Here is a 20,447-nt window from a genome sequence, read left to right on the forward strand (position 1 = left end):
TCTATCCACTGTGTACATCTTACCTAGTTGCCAGACATCTGCCCACTAGGAAATTGCTTGAATGATTCTTCCTTGGAGAACTTGCCCAGAGGCAAGTTGTACATGGTAGCAATATCATAGGATCACAAACAAAGTTTGAATTACAGTGGCAAGACAAAAGTCAAGGTGACTGGCAATGAGCCAGGAAGCAGTGGATGACTTTATTTGTCTTCAATACGGGACAAAGTGCTAAGAACTTCATGGAACCTGCCTCTGTCTCCATAGCCACTGGAACAAAGAGTTCTTATTCACCCATTCCACTGAGGAAAGTCTTGAGGTAGACATTCCCCTAATTCACTGGTAGACTGAGGCCAGCTTCCCTCAATCTGGTTTAACCTGCGCAGAGACAGTTTAGTTGCAATAAGAGTTAAAGCTGATTAACTGTTTGTATTAAGTCCAGGACCAATATGGTAAACCTTTAGGAGTGGACAACTATTAGGCTGCCTTAGAAGAAATATGTCAACCCAGGCAAGAAAAATGAAACAGGTTAAAGTTTCCAAGATGATCAGTATTGGTATTTTTCTGTGAATGGTCACTATACTTTCATTGGGGGTAAAAGAAACTCAGCCCTTGGGAGAACCATAGAATGTTTTATGTGGCCTTAGAGGTCACAAAAATCAATCTTATTTTTTTTGCAAATGAGAAAACTGTCCAAAGTCCCATAGCCAGGAAATGATAGAGTAAGACTAGAACCCAGGTTCCTAGACTCCTAGTCTGTCATCCTCTAACCTAAGATTAACTCAGAGCTAGTAAATTCAGGTCATGGGAGGCCAGCATGGGGGAGGACAGGGAATGTTTTTGAAGAAGGGATGTCTTCCAGTAGCTGTCAAATCATACTCCATTAGTAACATGAAATTGGCTCCCAATAAGCTTTTACTAGGCTGCTTGACACTGTTGGAAGAGAACTGCATTCTTCGTTCTTGCTGACTTTATAGGAAAATTAAGGAAGGGAAGGCATTACACCCCTCTCTTATCCAGAGTCCCAAGCAACAACGTGAGAGCACCACTGACAACAAGAAACTTAAGACTGAGGATGAATGCAAGTCCTGGTGAATATTACATTCCTTCTCCTTGTTCCAGAAAGAAAATATTTCTGGACCTCTGCAATGAGGCCCCAGGCAAAAACTGACACTGCCCATTCTTCTTGAGTCTTGACTTCTCTTTGGGATTGATCCAAATGTTTGCGGGATGGGTGGCAGCTGCTCTAGCACAAGACTCTCTGATCTCTTCCAGAGAGCCTCTGGCTCTCTCATTTATACACATGAGTCTACTGACTTGATAACTGTTCCCCGCAGATTCCACTGAAAAGAATGTAGCCTTAGCCACTGGAATGCTATACTATACCATTCTCCTGCTTTCATTCATTCATTTAACAAAGCATTTGTTAGACACCTACTATCTGCTAGATGTTGAGAAAACAAATAAAAAAGGTTCCTACCCTCAAAGAGCTTGAATCAATTGTCAACCTGTAAGTGAGGTGGGGAACAAAAGATAAAGAATTTGGGTAGGGAGGGCATTAATAATTAGGACATCCGGAAAGGTCTCATTTAGGAGGTAGAATATGAACTAAGCTTCAAAGAAAATGAGGTATTCTAGTAAAGTGATATGAGGCAGGATCATATTTCAGGCATGGAGGACAGGGTAAACAAAGATTCAAAAGGAAGAGGATCCAGGACAGAATGTAACCAGTTTGGTTTAAAATTTAGAGAATAAGAAAGAATTCAGAATCAATCTTTGGCAAGTAGACTGGTACCAGATAATAAAGAACTTTAAATGCCAAAGAGAAGAAATCATATTTTATTTTAGAGACAACTAGAAGTCAAAGAAATTTCTTGAGCAATAAGGGGTTACATTGGGGTGGACAGCCTTCAAGGAAAGTCAAGAGTCCAAACAAGGAACCACCCTTGAACTCATTCTGAGGAGTGTGAGCAGAACCACATCAACAACATTGTGAATGATCAACTATGATGGACAAAGCTCCTCTCAGCAGTTCAGAGATCAAGGACAACCCTGAGAAACATGCTATGGACAATACCATCCACACCAGGAGAAAAAACTATGGAGTCTGAATGTAGATCAAAATATATTATGTTCACTTTTTTAAAAATTCCTTTATGTTTTTTTCTTTCTTTTCATGTTTTTTTTCTTTCCCTTTGGTTCTAACTCCACTTTTTCAACATGACTAAATAGGGAAATATATTAAACAAAATTGCATATGTATAACTTTTACCGGACTGTTGGCTGCCTTGAGGAGAGGGGAAGGAAATAAAGGAGGTAGAAAGATGTGAAATTCTTAAGTTTGCAAATGAATGAGTGTTGAAAAACTACCTTTGCATGTAATTGAAAAAATAAAATAAAATTTCAATAAAAAAAACAGGAATTGTCAAGCCTGGGGCAGGTGAGGCAGGAAACATATGCCTTTCCTATAGTAAGGGAAAGACAGAACCTCTCCCCGAAAATTGCAGCTTCCTAGGTGGAATCACAACCCCTGAACTTCACCCATCCTCAATTCCTGATAGCTCAATGCCAAAGAATGTGCAGCTGTCCTGGGTGGCTTCATCTCTGAGCTGGAGTGGCACTGATTTTGTATAGCTTCTTGTGCCAAGGTGCCAAATAGCAAAGAGATGACATCACAGATGACACCATCTGTGACCTACTGTACTAATGGTCAAGATTTGGGGCAAATCTGAAGACTAAGAACTCAAACCTTGAGATTTGGTGCAAACTCTACCCTAGGTTTCTTCTTTCATCAGTTCCAAATGGTCTGGAACTAAGCTATCAGGAATATATTACAGACATATGCTGGGTATTTTAGACAACTTCTAAGTACTATAGAATGATGGTAATAATAACAATAATGATGATAATTATAATAATATAATTTATATCCAGTTTCATGGCTTGCAAAGCACTTTACATAAGTGATTTCAATTGACTCTTACAACAAAAACTCTGTAACCCTCAGATTACAAATGAGAAAAAATGAGAAAAAAGATGTTAGGTGAATTGCCTAAGGGTCTACAGCTAGTAAATATCAGATCTTTACTTCAAATTTAGGAGCTGAAGATGTAGGAAAATTGACATCTAATTTATTAGGCCTCCCTAGAAGGGAAACTTTTGGATGAGATTCTCCCATCTCAGGTTTTCTGCTTAGACTAAAGAGACTGACCTGTTATCTTCCTTCACCATACTTCTCAAATACTAGACTAAAAGTATTTGGGTTCGATGGATTTGTGGTCAGAGATCAGAAGCAAAAAGTACTCAAAGGAGGCATTGAAAACTGTTTTGAAATTACAAATAATCATATGAAAGTATGTTTTGAATCAATAATAAGAGCAATGGGAAACCTAGTTTACTTGATACCAGAATGGATCCTTTTTAACCTTTCCCCCCATGACAAAATTATTTTCAGTAATAAATATGAAAGCTAACAAATAATAATAATGACCAGAAAAGAATGCAAGCAGTGAACTTTTTTGCTGAATTTTACATATATAATCATGTCACTAAAAAACAAGGAAAGGCAAAAAAGCAATGGGCTAATACTCTTAAATTACATTAATATAATGCTTCAGAATGTTTCCCTTCTCTCTTTACCCTCCACCCCAAAAAAGCTCCTCAAGTTACAGGGAAGTGTCTATTAACAAGTCTCAAAAATTTTTGCAACTGGACCTCAGAATTAGTCTGAGCATCATCCCTCCAGGTGGCAGTATTCTCACTGTACTTTGTGATTTTGATTCCCATTGTATTTGTCTGCATATATGCCCTATCCCAACTAGTTTGTTGATAAACAAAACTCTTAGAAAGATGAGTGAATTTTACATCAGAGGCCCTGAGTTCAAAGTCAGGCTATGAAATCTTTTTCTGTTCCAAATCTAAGAGCAGAAGTTGCAGAAAGGCTGTTTTTAGCTCAATATAAGAGAAGACTTTCTACACATAATAACAATACTAAACATTTATATACAACTTACTATGTCCCAAGAACTGTGCTATGTTACACTTAATTACTCATTTGAAGCTCACAAAATCCCTGGGAAGTAGATGTTTGTTATTATCACCATTGAGTTATTGTTCAGTTGTTTTTCAGTTATGTCAAACTCTTCAGGATCCCATTTGGGGTTTTCTTAACAAAGATAGGGGTTTGCCATTTCTTTCTCCAGCTCATTTTACAAATGAAGAAACTGAGGCAAACTGAGCTTAAGTGATTTGATCAGAGTCTCACAGCTAGTCAGCACTCCATCCTCTGTACCACCTAACTGTACTTAAACATGATAGGACAAAGAACCAGTACTATGACAAAAATCAAAACTGAACTCTTAAGAATTAAAATGATTAAGCTTGCTCTTGAAGAAGAGATGTTAGGATGCATCTCTTCTCTTTTCAGAGAGAGAGAGAGGGGAGGGACTATGGCGATGAAACACTGTAGACACTATAAGATTTGATTAATAGATTGATTAATTTTATTACACTGCTCCACCCCAGCCCCCCTGCTCCCCCCTCACCTTTTCCTCTTATTCTCTGTTATATAGGATGACTCTCTGACTGGAGAGTAGGGCTATATCAGTAAAAGAAGATAATAGAATGAAAAATACACTATTTTAAATACATTTTATATTATATGATAATTTATTAAACATACAGCAAAAAAATTTTTTGAAGAGTTTTCAATCACTGGATATATTCAATCAGAAATTAAATAATGCATATAGGATTGAATTGAAATGGGACACTGTCAAAGGTATTCATGGATTCCTTAGGAAGTTGGATTAAATGGCTTCTAAGGTCTCTTAATTCTAAGATTCTGTGATTCTACACACAAACACAAGTACAATCTAGGTTGAACTATCATATAATTTTTTCAAAGATTTGATATTGGATCACAGATTAAAAACTGAAAGGGACCTTAGAGATCATCTAGTTCATTTCACAGATGAGAAAACTAAGACCAATAGGGATTTCCCCAAAGTTAAAGGAATGAGTCTAACTTAGACTCTTTGCTCTTTTCACTACCCCACAATATCTCTTAACCCTATTTCCCATCCATCCCAGTACAAGTTGCACAGTATCCATTATGATTCTTCTCCCTAACTCTTCCTCTATTTGGTAGTCTCAAGGCCTATGAGGATAAAAGAAGTCTAACTCTTCTATCATTTTTTTGGCCCTACCAGGACATGGTACCTAATACATGCAACAAGAATTTTTTTTAATATAATGAAGTCATTGAGTAGTCTGTTAAAGCCAAGAGATACCTTATCAGTGTATTGTTTCTTCAAATGCATAGGATTACAATGGAGACTACCTATATTGAAAAAGTTATCCCTTCCACATCATGGAAGTTAGGTCATGTAAAATTTTTTTGGCCCTCCCTTTGACACTCACTAAGCATCATGTACTGGAGAAGAAATCTGCATTTTTTTCTTTTTATTTTATGAAGCATTTACAATATTTCACTGTAAAATTTAGATTGGTATTATATAATTTTCTACATATATTTATGAGTTTCTAAACTTCCCATGTCATTTGCAGCTTCCAAAAATTCCCCCTTAAGATCCCATTGAATTTCTTATGCCAATCCACAATATTTAAAAACCACTATGGGGAAAGTCACAATGGGGAAGGGATAACTGTACATTCACCAAACTATGTGACAAACAACTCACAGACTGTAGGCTAAGAACCCCAGCACTAAGTGAATTCTTGGCCTAGGACTTTCTTCTCCTCCCTGCCACAGGGCCATATGCAGACTGGGGAGAAGGCAGCAGGTATATTTGAAAAGGTATCTATCCAAGAGGCTTCTTGAATAATAGCTAGATCTTGCTAGTTAAACCAAGCCCAGGCTTTATTGGCACAATGGGAGAACCCCACTAACTGGGAAAATCCCTTACTTTTTCCCAAGTTTCAGTCATAGTAAAAGCTATTTCCTCTAAACTTCAATCATCACAAGCAAATGCTCTCAAGGGATTTGAGAATGAAGATTTAGTTTCCTAAAGTTCTATCATTTTGGGGGACCTTTTAAGAAGACATTTCTCACATGTTGTTGAGACATTTTTCAGTTGTGTCTGAGTCTGCATGCCCTTTTTGGGGGATTTCTTGGCAAAGAGCCTGCCATTTTATTCTCCTGCTCATTTTACATATGAGGAAACTGAGGCAAAATTTAGTGTCTTGCTCAGGGTCCCAGTTAATAATTGTCTGAAGCCAAATTTGAATTCAGTAAGATGTGTCTTCTTTACTCCAGGATGTGTCCTCTAACCATTGTGCTAGTCCCCTTTCCTACATCCCTTTCTCTTAAGGTTATCAGCAACAAATTCATTTACCAGCCCAAGTCTCCCATGTTCCTAAGTCACCATTCTCCAGTAAGCATTCCATATTTTGCCTTAGCTATCTATCAGTGCTTACAGTTGGCCCTACCAGGAAGTTCTTTGTGCCTAACATAAGTCCCTCTTGTCTAATACATTTTTTTCCAAGTTGAGAGGTAATTTAAAAAAAATTAACTTGCAACTAGATCTAAAGTTATTCCAAATCTTCAACTAACTTATATTTCCAAGGCTTAAAACCCAGATCAGAGTTTTCAAGAGACACCCTTGGATGCTCCCCACTATGGTTTATACTTAAACAGGGACTACTGACCCATTTCCACTTTCTGGGGGAAGGTCTGCTTACAAATTCCATATGTCATTCAGCTTTACTTGCCAGACTTGGCTAAAATTACCTGTCCCCCAAATTGTTGTGATTTTAACTATTTTTAGGCTTCAAGACAAACATTTATGAATCAGACCTCTTTTATATGCTCCATATCCACCTCTCTCTGGGCAGGTAGGTGGTACTGGGGCCAGATCTGGAGTTAGAAAGACCTGAGTTTCAATCTGTCCTCAGACACTTAATGACTTTATGATCCTGAGCGAATCACTTAACCCTGTTTGCCTCAGTTACCTCATCCATAATATAAACTGGAGAAGGAAATGGCAAATCATTTTAGTATCTCTACCAAGAAAACCCCAAATGGGATCACAAAGAGTTGAACAGGACTGAAACAACTGAATAACAACATTGACCCTCTCACTTCATATTAGGAACACAGAAAATTGTTGCTCTTTTCAAATATATTTTCAAGAAAATCATTTAAGAAATATGGCTCACAAATACATTATCACATATACATGCATATGCATGCACGTGCATGCACACACACACACACACACACACACACACACACACATTCATGACTATGAAATAAGTCCCCTCTGAACTCACTACAGTGAGACTTTTGGTGTTGTGTTTGTTGTTTTTTAAAAAGAATATTCACCAAGTAGTTTGTGATCACTGGATTAATATAGATCTTGGAAAGTTTCTTTCTTAGGGAAATCTGCTCAAAAGTTTGAGTAAAATTTGGCAAATTCCTTGAGGGTAGGACATCTATCCCTCACAACATCTTACACAATGTTGGGTTCTTGGTCTGAGTTTATTGAATGAGTGAATATAATTATCAAGAGAACAAACTCAAGATTTGATCACTTCAGTTTATCAATTGTTATCAAAGCTCGGCAGATATCACATTTGACTTTTTTTTTTAAAGAAATGAGGGTAAAGGCATAGTGATATAAATATCTGCCCTTTTGCCAGGAAATAGATCTGCCTTCTCTTTAACACACAGATCACATCAGATAATCATAGATTTAAATAGGAAAGGACCTTAGAAATTGTCTCATCCAACCTCCCCTCAATTCAAGGATAAGGAAAGTGAGACTCAGTGAGTCATCTCAAGATATGTCCAAGGTCACACAGGTAAGTGTCAGAACCAGGATTCAAATCCAAGGTCTGTGAATTTACTTCCAAGACTATTTCCATAGCATCATCTCAAAAAAAAAAAAATCCCATCCTTTGGAGATTGAAGTTTGATACCTAGGACTATTCTATTATCTCCAGAAGATAAGATAAGGAAGACAAAGGTCTCTCCTCACCCTTCTGGTCTTTCCAATTCTGGCATCATTCAGGCTTCTGAAGGATTGATATCATCTCAACTTTTCTGCCATTAGCTGCCTCCCCCACATTTCCCTGAAAGACCAACCAGTGTTTCCTCGGATAGTTGTAGGAACCCTGTCCAGGGAAGACTTGGCATGGAAAATGGGGAAAGGATGTCCCAGTCAAGATTGCCTCTTCTTGACAGTCAAGGAAAGAGGAAGGCAGGGTGGTACAATAGAAAGAGCACAGGCTCTTTTTAAGGACCTGGGTTCAACCCTTGCCTCTGAAACTCTCAGTATGACCTTAAGCAAGTCATTCAACTACTTTGGGATCTCAATTTTCTCATATCTAAAATCAGACAACTTCCATTGAACTGTTGTGGGGAAAGAGTTTTGAAAATCTTAAGAGGGCTAAATATATATACATGAATTATTTATGATCACCACCCAGAAGGGGCCAGGTTCATTCCCAGAGTATAGAAGGACTAAGTGTACTGCTGCTGTTGCTCCCTTCCCCCCTCCCCAGCCTCCTGGAAGAGGGCAAACAAGGGCAACATTCCACATTCCATTCCTCCCAGGTTACTTCTGGCATAAGTCCTTGTTGCCAAATTGGGGTGTTCCCTCTCCCCCCCACCTGCTGCCCCTAAATCTCTGACTTGCCCAGCCATGAGTCGCCTCAGGGTTATGAGGAGAGCTGCTATCTGGCAATGCCTGGGATCCCCTTCTCTTTCCTCTCACCCAGTTTCTCTAAATTTGAGTAGGTGGAGGAAATGAGAAGGGGAGAGTGTACCCCAAAATATATGAGATAGCAAGTACTCCCTGGGGTTTCCAACAATCAATCAAAAGACCATTTACTTAGTATCTAAGATGTTTCAAGCTTTATGCAAAATGCATGGACAAAATTGAAAGTTTCACTCTCAAGAGGCTTATATTTAACAGGAAACAAAACCTGTACATATGTAGGCATAAGCAAAATATACCAAAAATATGATCAGAGATTTATATCTGGAAGGGGATTTTTTAAAGTTTTTGTTTGTTTGTTTGTTTTTTTGCAAGGCAGTGGGGTTAAGTGGCTTTCTCAAGGCCACATAGGTAGGTAATTATTAAGTGTTTGAGGCTGGATTTGAACTCCGGTACTCCTGACTCTAGGGCTGGTGCTCTATCCACTGCACCACCTAGCCACCCCTGGAAGGGATTTTTGATGCCATTTAGTCCAAGCTCTTTCTACAGATGAGAATACTGAGTCTCAAAGGTTTTAAGTGACTTTCCAGGTAATACAACTAGTGCCAAAAGGAGAATTCATATACATGTTTTCCTGGTTCCAAGTCCAGAACTACACCATTCTTAACCTTGTTTATGTCTATAAAACCTTTTGTCTTAGAATTGTTGTTGTTTGTTGTTCAGTTATTTTAGTCATGTCCAACTCTTCAGGACTGTGGGGATGAGGAGTGGAGGAGTTCTTGGCAAAGATATTGTTTGGTTGACCATTTCCTTTTCCAGCTCATTTTACAGATGAGAAAACTGGGAAGTGACTTGCCCAGGATCATATAACTACTAAGTGTTTTAGACCAAATTTGAATTCAGAAAGATAAATATTCCTGCCTCTAGGCCCAGACCTCGATCCACTATGCCACTCAGCACATAAAATAAAATATGCAAGATTACCAAAATAAATATATTGAAAAATAATTATATATTTTTTTAACTCCTTGCTGACTACACATAAATGGGGGGTGGGAGTAAGGACTGGGGTTATCTGAAAAAACTTCAGAAAGTCAGTAGTACTAGACCTGAATCTTGAAAAATTGGGGTTCTAGGAATCCATTTGACACCCACTTCTCAAATGCTTAGTTTTTTAGTGTTGAAGATAGAGTTGGAGGCCTAGGAGTAAGATCAGAAGTGGCAACCCCAAAGGCAAAGAGATTCTCTCTACTCTCCATGAAACAGTAGAGAGAAGGAGAAATGCTACCAGCTGCAAGAGGAATCAGAAAGGCCCCAAAATGGAACAACAATGCCTTGGTTACCCACATTTATGCCCTCCACCCCACAGGTATCAGATTACCAACCATAATACACCCTGGGTGGTAGCTCAGCCTGGTATATTTTTAGACTCCCCCCTTTCCCCACCTCCCCACTTCACTTGCTCCTAACGAGAGCCAGATGCCTCCTCCTCCTCCTCTCACTGCATTTAACATTTCCCTCCAGAGTCCAGTCTAATTGCACAGCCTTGGCTCCAGAGTAGTGTTTAGATAAGTTCTGTGGGGAGCTGGCAGCCCCCCCCATCCCAGGGCTCCCCTTCCCTGTTCCCCTCTTGCTTTGCAGGAGCGGGAACCACATCCTTAAATGGGCCTCTAGTTCTATTGATGCTGCCAGATGCTTGTTGCTCCTTTCCAGGGGTTATTGCCAGTGCCTATATCCCCAGTTATTCTTTAAACCAAAGGTGTTCTTAGCTGGGGGGGGGGGGGGGTAGGGGGGTGGGAATGGATCCCCAAATATTCTGTGGTTAGATTTCAGTATTCCATGAACATTAGTGAGGGAAAATTACACCTTTATTGCAGCATAATTGGTTTCCATTGTAACCTTATATAGTTTATTTTATACACTTAACATTAATTGTGCATTAACATTTCTGAGAAGAGGGCCATAGGTTTCACAGACTGCCAAAGGGGTCCATGACACAAAAAAGTTTAAGGGCCCCAACCATACACCCTGTACTCCCACCCCTCAACATGAACCCAACTGTAGTTCCACTCCCTCAGATCCTTGCATTCTGATCCCCAGATCCCCGATTCCCCATTACCAAGTGGATATTTCTAGGCTGATGCTGGTGCCCTCTCATTCTCTATGGCCAATAATTGTCAATCTGAAATTTTACCCCCAAATTGAAGTTAATACTATTGCTAGATGCTTTATAACTTGTTGTAGAGGAATGGGAACACTGGACACAGCCACAAACTGTGTACATCTACACACACACACACACACACACACACACACACACACACACACACACACAGTGTAAAGAACTGCCTCACTGACTCTCAAAACAAGATTCCCAAAGTACCCAGAAATCCAAGTCATTTCTCTTGACTTTAATGTAAGTTATCTTAGTCAGTTTCCTTCCTTCATCAAATCTAACTTGACTTAATGTGAAAATGAGAGGTTTTCTCTGCACTTACACCAACAGGGTGTATTGGAGATGAAGCAACTAAGATAATTCTGAGAATGAAAAACAGGATCTACAGGATCTACAAATTAGATAATATACCAGGAGATCATTAAGAATTTATAGTCGGGGCAGCTAGGTGGTACAGCAGATAGAACACCAGCCCTGGAGTCAGGAGTACCTGAGTTCAAATATGGCCTCAGACACTTAATAATATACCTAGCTGTATGACCTTGGGCAAGCCACTTAACCCCATTGCCTTACAAAAACTAAAGAGAGAGAGAGAGAGAGAGAGAGAGAGAGAGAGAGAGAGAGAGAGAGAATTCATAGTCAAACGCATATACATCTAGATATATGAATCTTTGTGAATATATGGATCTAAGTGCATATACAATGTGGGATTTATTGGTTTGCTTTTGTCCAGACCTGGACAACCAGGAGATTTCAAACTTTCTGGTTTCAGAAGCACTTTACATTCTTAAATTTTATTGAGATATCCCAAAGATCTTTATTCATAAGGGTTATATTTAGAGATATTTACTATTTTTTGAAATTAAAATGCCTTAATATTATTTTGAAAAATATTTTTTACTTTGTTAGGGACTCCCAGAGATCCCTGAACCACATTTTGAGAATTCTTAATGTAAGGGACTCTCTGTAAGACAAATCCTTCCTTCCATCAGTGCAGGTCAACAACTGGTAGGCCTTTACAGTTTTAGAGAATTGTCAAGATCAGTGTCCAGGGTCACACAGAAGGTATTCATCAGAGGCAGACCTTGAACTCAGGTCATTCTGACTAGACGATATCTCCTATATCTCGTATATGTGTGTGTGTGTGTATACATATTTATAATACAAATATATCTATATCATTTTATATGTTTGCATATACAGATATATATACATATATGTATATGTGTATATACTAGAATATAGCTTATATATATCTCATGTACATCTATATTATTTATATGCATGTATATATCACATACACACATACTCAGTCAATTGTTAAAATTTCAGCATGAACATTTATACTTCAGAATTTCACAAAGGCTATAAATTACAGTCTAAGTTTTTGTTTAGTGTAGTGGCTTAGGAAGTGATAGAAAAATTGTTAATAATGTAAATTTTAAAAGGGGGCAGAGCCAAAATGGCAGCTTGAAGGCAGGAATTCCCAGAAACTTGTTCCCCCCAAAATTCCAAAAGCAATCAAATTATGACTAGCCAAAATTTAGATGGGCAAAATACACAGAAAGACTGAGTGATACAATTTCCTAGTCCAAGACAACTTAGAAGTTCCACAGAAAAGGTCTGTTTCACTGGACCAGGGGATGGAAAAAGTGGCTACTAGAGCAGATGCAGTACCAGTAGCAGCCATAGTCACAATTGCAGCACAGCTGTGCCGATTGTCTAGATCCCTGGGGGTACCTAGGTCTGTGGCAGAGGGGATGGTTTCCAGACCTCCTGGCCAAGGAATCACTGGGAACAGCTTGACAGGGTGGTATGAGAATCTGCCACACCAGAGTGAGTGTAGAGCTAGCACTGGCATCAGAGCAGTCCTGCAGTGAGAATCTTCAGCAGGAATCTGGGAAGCCAGCATGCACCTCCAGAAAGCAGCCCATAGACAGTAAAGGGATCAGGGGAGACTGCAGAGGTCTCTCTGTTCTCCCTGGGGCAGGACTCAGCTGTTTGGCCACACCCAAATCCAGGTTGCAAACTCCTCCTCACAGCTCCAGGGCAGAGGGGAATGATTGTGGTCATCCACATACCAAAGCACAGGTGAGAGAGCAGTCAAAGCCTCTCATAAGACCCTGAAAAAATTAAGATCCTTGTGGGTTGTCCCCCAAACACCCCAAAGCCTTGGAAGTGTGATAAATTGATAGACTGAGGAAATGAGCAAACAAAAGAAAAGGAAGAATCTAACCATAGAAAGTTGCTTTAGTCCAATGGAAGATTCAGAAGATGACAAAATCAAAGCTTCTGTACCCCAAACCTCCAAGAGAAATAGAAAATGGGCTCAGTCTATGGATGAGCTCAAAAAAGACTTTGAAAAACAATTAAAGGAGGTAGAGGAAAAATTGGGAGGAGAAATGAGAGCGATGCAGATAAATCATGAAAACCAAATCAACAGCTTGGTGAAAGAAATACAAAAAAATACTGGAGAAAATAATATGTTAAAAACCAGTTTAGATCAAATGGAAAAAGCAACACAAAAGGCAAATGAGGAGAAGAATGCCTTAAAAAGCAGAATTGGCCAGCTGGAAAAGGAGATAATAAAGCTCTCTGAAGAAAGTAACTCCTTCAAATGCAGAATGAAACTAAAGGAAGCTGATGACTTTTCAAGAAATCAGGAAGAAATAAAACTATTCCAACCCCCCCCCCCCCAAATTAGAAGAAAATGTGAAATATCTCATTGGAAAAATGACTGACCTCAAAAACAGATCCAGAAGAAATAATATGAAAAATATTGGACTACCTGAAAGTCATGACTAGGAAAAGAACCTAGACTTCATTTTTCAAGAAATAATACAGCAAAATTGTCCTGAGATCCTAGAAGCAGAGAATCAAATAGAAATTGAGGGAATTCACTGATCACCTCCTGAAAGAGATCCCCCCCAAAAAAACTTCCAGGAATATTATAGCCAAATTCCAAAACTCCCAAGTCAAAGAGAAAATACTAAAACTTCCAGAAACAAACAATTCAACTACTGTGACTCTATAGTCAGGATTACACAGGAACTGGAAGCATCTAAATTAAGGGTTCATAGGGTTTGGAATATGATATTCCGGAAGGCAAAAGATCTTAGTTTACAACCAAGAATCAATTACCCAGCAAAACTGAACATCCTCTTTTAGGGGAAAAGATGGACTTTCAATGAAACAGGGGACTTTCAACCTTTCCTATTGAAATAACCAGAGCTGAACAGAAATTTTGATCTCACTCTGGTGAACCATAGAGGGGGTAGACTAGAAGGACTATGAGGAACTTAATGATGTTAACTGTCTGAATTCCTGCATGGGAAGAAGATACTGATAACTCATATGAACTTTTTCATTTATAAGAGCAGTTAGAAGGAGCATATACGGGGCGGCACAGGGCGGCTAGGTGGTGTAGTGGATAAAGCACTGGCCTTGGAGTCAGGAGTACCTGGGTTCAAATGCGGTCTTAGACACTTAATAATTACCTAGCTGTGTGGCCTTGGGCAAGCCACTTAACCCCACTTGCCTTGCAAAAACCTAAAAAAAAGGAGCATATACAAGGCACAGAAATAAGCTGAATATAATGGTATAATATATAGTAAAAAAGATAGAGTCAATGGGTGATAAAGGAAAGTACTGGGAGGAAGAGAAAGGAGAGGAAGAAGAGGAAGTTAAGAAATTTCACATAAGAGTCAGGAAAATACTTTTTCAATGGAGTGGAATGGGGGAATGGGAGGGGGAATGAAGTGGCTCAGAGAAGAAATAACATACACACTTCATATGGTATAGAAATCTATCTTACCGTAGAGAAAAATGAGAGGAAAGGGATAGGATAAAGGGAATGGGGGGGGGGAAGGGGGGAATAGGTGATAGAGAGGGAAGACTGTGGGAGAGGGTACTCAGCTACAATACACTTTTGAACAGGGACAGGGTGAAAGGAGAGAGAGAGAGAATAGAATGAAAGAATTGAGTGGTGGGAAATACAACTAGTAATAGCAACTGTGAGAAAAATAGTGAAGCAACTTTTTTAGTGGACTCATGATAAAGAAGGCAATTCATCCCAGAGAGACAGCCATTGGAATTTGAACATAGACTGAAGTACATTTTTTCTCTCTCTCACTATTCTTGAGGTTTCTCATCTATTTTTGGGGGGAGGGTGATGTTTACTCTCATACAAGATTATTGTAATATTATAAAATAAATAAACCAAAAAGAGAAGGGCAAAAAAGAGTAGAATAAACACTTTTTATGCCATAGACCTAATTGTTAACATTTACCAACCTAATCCTATTTTTTCTCCCTGTAGTATATGAGGGAGAAATAAGTGAAACCTTTCCTTCTAATATAAATATTAGTTGGCATTTATTGTTATTGCATATTAGAGGGAGGTAATCTCAATTTGTACAAAGTGCTTGCAGAAGCTTTCTGAAGTCAGCAATGATTCACTGTGTTGATGTGATCAACTCAGGGAAGGTATAAGAAATGGAGCTAATTGCATGAAGGAGATGGACCGAGTTAAGAGCCTTCTCCTCCCTAGGTGGAACAGCATTTGTCTGAAGCCCTGACCTCTTCACATTTCTATTCCATTTCTTGGGCTTGCCCTTTTCCCCTACCCTTACTCCACCCCTGAAAATGTCTCTAGTGAATACAGCACAAAAACCATTACCAGTGTTTTCAAATAAACTCTAGACTTCTCTCCTTCTGTGACCTGGGATATCTTCTTGACCAGGGACAGGTCTCCTGCCACCCTCCTCCTTCCTTGTGGGGTGGGGCTGTTAGGAGGCAGAGAGAGAGAATAGGCCAAACTGCACCTCCTTCTTATTCATTGATGTTCCTGAATCTTATGCCACTCAGAGCTCCAACAAAAAGATGCCTGGCTTCTTCGACCCCAGGAGCACCCAATTCTGTTCCACATTTCTCAGAAGAGCCTCTCCAGCTGTCAATCCCCAATCTTGCCCTGACTCTTGTCAACAACTTCAACTCTCCCAACCCCTCCAAAAAACAAAGCCTTCCAAAAACATCTTCCTAAGTTTTATTTTGTCTTCTCAACTAGAGGTCAAATCCCTAGGAGAAAATGACAGGTTAATCCCTCCCTTTCCACCACTTCTACTAACCTCTTACCATGCCTAAATTTCTAAGAACCTCTCCAAAGCTCAATATCCAGACCAAACAGCTAGGATCCCTTGCTCCCAGCCAGTCTTATTTAAATATTACCCACTTAACAGGTCAGGGCAGTGGCAAGACAGTATTATTCTCATTGTAGAGCTAAAAGCCAGGGTACACTCAGTGCTTTCTGCCTCAACCCCAGGGAGAGAGGTGTTAATCAGAGTCTTCCTTCCTCCTAGTCCTCCACATAACCACACAATAGAGAGGGAGGGCATAGCTTGGTGGATTTGCCAGTCACCTTAAAGATTCCACTGCTTGGCTACTTGGAGAAAGACAGACTTGTACTCAATCCTGTTCTTCTCAAAACCCCACCTTTTTTCTGAATACGTTTCTCTACAACCGAGAATCAACTAAAGGAAGCCGATGACTTTGTGAGACAGTGGGAACTTTGCCACTTTCTTGGCTCCACTTTTTTGCACCTGCTTTGGACCCCCGTGTTCAAGCCTTCTAAACATAAGTGAGGAACAGCCCTGGCATGCAAGAAACGATGGCTAGAACCCTAGGTCCTGCTGCCCCTTCTCAGAGGCTCCTGGATGGGAATCAGAGTCCTCATGAATTGAGAAACTGTGTGGTGCGACTTCCACCTAAGGGTAGTCAAACCCTCCCAAGATGGATGGGGTGAGAAGTCAATTTTTTAATTTTAGTTTAGTTTAGTTTAGTTTAGTTTAGTTTAGTTTAGTTTTTAGGTTTTTGCAAGGCAATGGGGTTAAGTTTCTTGCCCAAGGCCACTCAGCTAGGTGATTATTAAGTGTCTGAGGCTGGATTTGAATCCAGGTACTCCCGACTCCAGGGCCGGTGCTCTATCCACTGCGCCAACCTAGCCGCCCCGAGAAGTCAATTCAAGGGGGTGTCGCCCAAACCGAAACCCTAATTCATCCTTTTTTTAACTTTTCCTCCTGAACCCCCTTCGTTCTAGACTGCCAGCCGGGGGAGGCAGGGCTGCACCCCCACCAAGACCTGACCACAGGGCTTCACCCCGCTGGGGGGCGCTGCCGGGCCGCGATCCAGAGCCGGGTGGGCTCGTGTCGCACTGTCAGAACTAGAGGCATCGCGGCGTCGGGCCGTCTGGGGGGTGCGGCCACCTGGCTGCCCCTTGGCGGCGGGCACCCACCTAGCGGGGCGGGCGGCAGCATGAAGGGCCGGGTCCTGCAGCCTGCGTCCCCGGGCGCCAGGGGCCCACCGAGGCACGCGGCTGGCGCAGGCAGGGGAGCCGTCCCGGGGCTCTCCTCCCCAACTTGTCCGGCCCGCACCCGCTCCGAAGGCCGGGCGCCCCGGGGTGGGGTCGGGGTGGCGGGGACCCCTGCCTGCAGGCGGGCCGCGCGTGGAGCAGCCGCGGATCTCCTGCCTCGGGCCCTCGCCTCCCAGCCCCAGATCAAAACTAGACAGCTGCCTCTAGCTCCCGGGGTGGGGGCTCCGCGCAGCCCCTCTCCTGGCCGCCAGTGCTCCCCCTCTGGGTGCGCCGCCCCCTCCCCGCTCGCCCGGGGGCACTACTCACCGAGGGGCCGGCGAGGCTGGCAGCGGGACGGGCCAGGACGGGCTGGAACTGGAGGCGAGGCCGCCGGGCTGTTGGGAAGCTCTGGCGCTGGGACTCTCTCCTCTCCCGCCCTTCTCCTCCTCCTCCTCCACCACCTCCTCCTTCTCGGGTGGGGAGGAACCTCCTCCCCCATCCCACCCAACCCCACCCCTCTCCTGCCCTCCCTCCCCTCCTCCTGTCCCCAATCCCGCCTCCCGGGGCTGGGAAGTCAAGAGCGGGGAGCCTGGGAGTGTGGGAGAGAGCGGGGAGGAAACACCCTAAGCAGCAGTGGGTCCGACCCCCGACAACCCTCCTCTCTTCTCTTCGACCCACCTGGAGCTCCCAGAAACACTTTTTTCCAAGTTGGGAACTAAACTGGTAGTGGGGGTGGCTAGGTCCGGGGTGCTTCGGGGATGGCCAGTTAGCCTCCAGAGCTTGGTCACAGTCCTTTTCCATCGACTCCCTAAGAAGTTTTCTTATCCCGTCACCTCCCTAGCTTCTTAGCACAACTGGGGCTCTGGCTTCGGGAAGCTGTGGGGCTACGGGTAAAGGGGAGGAGAGAGAGTCTACGGCGGACAGAGAAAGGAAAGGAACATTTTGAAAAATGAGAGAGTGTTGTTTATCCCTGACCCTATCTCCATCTCCCAAACTCCAACCTCTGTCCCCTCCCTCAGTCTTCCTTCTGCCTGTAAAAAGGGGTGAGGGATATGGATGTGATTGGGATTCAGGGAGTAATTATCACAGCGTCCCCAGACTCGGCCCCTGACTTGCTGTCTTTGGGTCTCAGTTTCCTCCTTTCTAACATCAGCGGGTTGTAGGCTGGGGATCCCCCGGATTTCTCTTCTAACTTTGACAATCTTTGTATTCACTAGTCATTTTTTTCTAAGTGGGGCTGAAGGGGGGAGTCTGCTAGTAGTGCCTTTGGGCACAGACTAAGCTCCGGAAACCAGGGAGGTGGGGAGTGTAGAAATATGTGAGAACTAAGAACGGGAAAGCAAACCAGCTGCAAGCAAGGGCCAGATGTGCGGCACATCAGGCGCCAGCACAGCTGTCCGCCGTGTGCCTGCCTTCAGCCCCTGGTCTGTATGCAGAGAAGGAAGCTTGAGGGAATGGGGAAGTCTACGGGGTGGAACTGGAAGCTAACGGAGCAGATCATACAGACCCAGAAAAGGAGTCCCCTAGTATAACCTCCCCATTTTATCCATAAGGAAACTGAGGCCCAGAGATATTGAAATGACTTGTCTGAGCTAGTTAGTGGCAGAGTTGGTACTCAGACTCAGGTATTTTGTATTATCTCTAGTCCAGTGCTAACCTGGAGAGGAGAATGAGGGCCCCATCTCCTCCGTGGTGATGTCTCCTTTCTCCTCTAAACTCCAGTAAATCTTTGTTGTCTGTACTCTTAGGTCATGATACTTTAGCAACCTTTAACCTTTGAACCTCAGAATATATGCTACCTTTCATAGTTAGCTATTTGGGAGGAGGGAGAGGTCTATGTTTCCTTTTTTTCAACTGAGCTGTAAACTAGGACAATGCTACACCTTTGATATTCAAAAATTTCCTAATGTGGATAATGTATGATAAAATTGAGACATTAAGGAGAAGTGGAGAATGGTGGAGAATGAAAGGAGCAAAGGAAGAAATGAAGAAAGGCTGTTTTGGATGTCAAAAGTTGTCAAGGAAAAACCCTCAGATCCAGGACAGAGGGAAAGAAATATTTGGAGTGGGGGCAGCAAAAAATAGCAGCCTCTTCTTGAAGGCTATAAGGAAGGTATATTTCAAATGATTGTATCTAGAGTCAAGGAGACTTGGGTTCATATTTACTACTCATATTTACTAATCATATGGATCTGGACAAGTCATTTACCCTTTCTCAGTCTCAGTTTCCTTATCTGTAAAATGAGGGTAAAAAAAGCACCTACCTCACAGGATTGTTGAGAGGATGAAATGAGATAATATTTGTAAAGCACTCTTGCAAGCTGGATCACTCTAAAAGTATCTGAAACAGGATTTGAATTCATGTCTTGCCATTCCCAAGTCTAACACTCTAGCCATTGTGTTTCCTAGCTGCCTATAAAAAGAAAGTAGGGGGAAGGTGTCCAAAAGACAAAATAATAGCATTTTACAGCAGGAAAGTCCTCAGAAATTATCTCATCTAACCCCATCATTTATAGTCTGGGGTCTAGTGGTTTCTAGAAGGATAAATAGATATAAATATTGTATGAATATATATTGAATACAGAGAGAGTTAAAGATGTAATATATATTTGCAATCAAGTCTACTATTCCAACAAACCATCTCTATTTAGATCTGTTGATCTCCCTGAACCTCAATTTCATCCTCTTTGCAATGATGCATTTGAACTAGATGACTTTTTGGTTCTAAATCTGTGATCCCATGAAATGACCCCTCCACCTTTACTTTGTGGGTTACCCTGACACTGGTAGAGTTTAGGGACTTAATTAACCTCTCCTGAAAACAAACTGTTCCCAAGCACACATGGTAAGGAAAAAAAGGCCCCCTTTTGAAAGTTGTCTGGGTGTCTTAGTAGGGAGGAAAACACAGAAAGGCTTGTGTTTAAATAAAGATGCAGGATATGTTACTAGGTTTAGTTATTGTATTAGTTTTTCTGAACTACTTTTTTCTTTTGTTTTTTTTTTCTGTTTCAAAGAGTAAGTCATGGCAGTGGGGGAAGGGAGAAGAGGAGATTATTCAGAAATGAAGATGATGTAAAAACAAGTCATCCATATTTTTTAAGCTTCAAGGACTAGGATGTCAGTTTGAATTTCTCCCTTCCTCCCAATCCTTTTAAATACTACTCAGCATGCTACCACAGCTGTAAAAGTGAAAACTTGGGAAAAACCCAGCAGTCCTGTCTGGAGGGTCCAAGAAAAATCAGCAAAC

At 41.5% G+C, this 20,447-nt stretch overlaps 1 protein-coding gene across 2 annotated transcripts in view; it reads right to left on the reverse strand.

Annotated features, from left to right (window-relative positions):
* Positions 1-18,032, reverse strand: part of EMP2 (epithelial membrane protein 2) — a 75,153-nt gene extending 57,121 nt beyond the window's left edge. Inside the window, exon 1 of one of the 2 annotated variants that reach the window (XM_074196389.1) lies at positions 17,879-18,032. The gene's annotated coding sequence lies outside the window, so the exon portion shown is untranslated. Of the gene's footprint in view, positions 1-17,527; positions 17,633-17,878 lie in introns of those variants that run through there. The other variant, XM_074196387.1, reaches the window with a different exon arrangement.
* Between the last annotated feature and the right edge of the window lie 2,415 nt (positions 18,033-20,447).

This window comes from Macrotis lagotis, chromosome 8, assembly GCF_037893015.1.
Source record: "Macrotis lagotis isolate mMagLag1 chromosome 8, bilby.v1.9.chrom.fasta, whole genome shotgun sequence".
Lineage (NCBI taxonomy): Eukaryota > Metazoa > Chordata > Mammalia > Peramelemorphia > Peramelidae > Macrotis > Macrotis lagotis.